Here is a 2,189-nt window from a genome sequence, read left to right on the forward strand (position 1 = left end):
AAACAGGCAAGGCAATGAAAATTTTATCTTCTATTCATTCTTTCTCATGAAGCAACAGAAAGATGTGCTCCATCAACTCAGAGTGAAAAGACACAGGGTCTAGAAAATGAGAAACTCAAACAGGAGACTGTAGGAAGCCCCCAAACAATGCTGAACGGAAGCTACAGGGTTACAGTTGTACAGAAGCCGAGAGATCAGTCAGTGCGGGTCACAGAGTAGGACAACTCCAAAGGATTGTTTAAAAAAAGGGGGTGGGACCCATTATTTACTTGATATGACTGTCCTGCAAAGAGCATGATTTAGCGTGTTATTTAGAATTATGAAGGCAAATATGAAAAAATACAATGAGAAGATTTGAAAACTGTTCTTCTGGGTAGTGGGAATTGGAGATCAGGAGGACCTTGGGGAGGTGACTGTTATTTTTGTTTTAATCCTGTATTTCTATTTGAGTTTTAAAATTGTATTCATGTAATTACATCAATATAGCCAAAAAAAAAAAAAAAGTAAAAGGTAAGAGGCCTAGAAATTGAAGTTCACAAATACCAAAGCTACTCCTGGCTCAAATTCTTCCCTGATACGCTAAGGGATGTGAGTGTGATTGCTGTGTGAAGTCAGAGCGTGGGGCTCGGACTCCGAGGGGTCACCTCAGGTCCAGAACACAGTCTTCCAGCCCTGCAGTTCTGGACCTAATATAAAGGGATGCTAGACCCCCTGAAAACTTGCGTACCATGTGAATTTATGAGAGACTGTGGCAGAAGCCCAGTTTAGTAGTTTATAGTGAGAAATACAACTGTCCAGGATGTTTGGAAATCCGTGTAGCAAGTCTGCACATCCTCTTTCTTTAATAGAGAAACATACTCCAGAAGCCCAATTACATTCAGAACGTTGCTTGATAAAGAGGGACTCAAAGTGAAGGGCGTTACACAGTCCTCAGAAATATTTCAGTAAGATCACGATAGCCTGGTAAGTCACGCTGCTCCTTTAATAGCTACCGAAGATCAGCGAACTTTTTCTGTAAAGGGCCAGATATTCAATGTTTTCAGCTTTGCAGACCATCTCTGCTGCAAACAGTTAATACGACGGTTAGAGAGGAGCCACAAGATGGCAAGTAAACAACAGCGTGGCTGTGGCCCAACTTTATCTGGGTCCATGCAGAGGAGAGCTTGGTTAGCCCTGCCTGTTAGACCTCTGTCCCCTGACAGTCTGAGAGACTTACAAATTCTTTTTCTTTTTTTTCTTTTTATTTGCATTTACTTTTTGTGACATTTATTCCCGGGCCATAAGGTTTTATTTCTTCAGTTTCTTCTGGGATATCTTTTTCTTCTGGGCAACCTCTTCTTCGGGTTTAGTAACAACCCGCTCTTTTTCAGTAAGGATCATCTCAATGTGGCAGGGAGAGCTCATGTATGGGTTAATCCGACCACGAGCTCTGGAAGTCCTGAGCCACATCTTGGGGGCTTTATTCACCTGGATGTGCTCAATGACCAGAGAATCTACATCTAGGCCCTTAAGTTCAGCATTACTCTCTGCATTTCTGAGCATGTGCAGTAAAAATTCAGCACTCTTTTTGGGCCACTGACCCGTACGTCCAGCCCCAATGTTTGGCCTGGGCACACCTACCAACCCCACCATTGTAATGACGGAATGGCACACATTACTTCTTTAAAGTGACATCCTTCAGATACTTGGTGGCTTTTCAAATATGCATACCCTTAATGGCCTGGGTAGTTTCACGAGTGTTCTTAAAGTGAACATGAAGATTTGAACCTCTTGACTTGCATGATTTTGTGGGGTTTTCTGGGTCAAGTGAATAGCGAACCATTTTTAGAGGTAACCTCAGGGCGCTTACCGGAAAAAAGAGACTTACAAATTCTTATTCTCTGATTCTCCTTTCTTTAACTTTCTTCATTTCAATAATTTCATAATGTCTTTAACCTCTGAGACTAGAGAAAAATTGATCCAGTTTTAGTTCTAAATGATAGCATCTGGGTTAGGTAAAGGAAACATCTTAAGGTCAGTAGTGGATCAGCCTCCACATCAGCTTGCATCAAAGTTATTTGGGGGACGTTTTTCACAGAGGCAGTGGGGCATACCAGTGAGAATGTAAGTTCTCCTGTCTTTCAGAGAGCAGAAATTCCTTCCTTCCTCTCTTCCCTCCACCTCCCCTTGTTTTAAGCCTCTCTAGTTTT

General features: G+C 42.1%; 1 pseudogene; it reads right to left on the reverse strand.

Annotated features, from left to right (window-relative positions):
* Window positions 1-1,266: 1,266 nt before the first annotated feature.
* Window positions 1,267-1,822, reverse strand: LOC112391432 (60S ribosomal protein L17 pseudogene; annotated as a pseudogene).
* Between the last annotated feature and the right edge of the window lie 367 nt (window positions 1,823-2,189).

Source organism: Neophocaena asiaeorientalis, unplaced genomic scaffold, assembly GCF_003031525.2.
Source record: "Neophocaena asiaeorientalis asiaeorientalis breed wild unplaced genomic scaffold, Neophocaena_asiaeorientalis_V1.1 scaffold515, whole genome shotgun sequence".
NCBI lineage: Eukaryota > Metazoa > Chordata > Mammalia > Artiodactyla > Phocoenidae > Neophocaena > Neophocaena asiaeorientalis.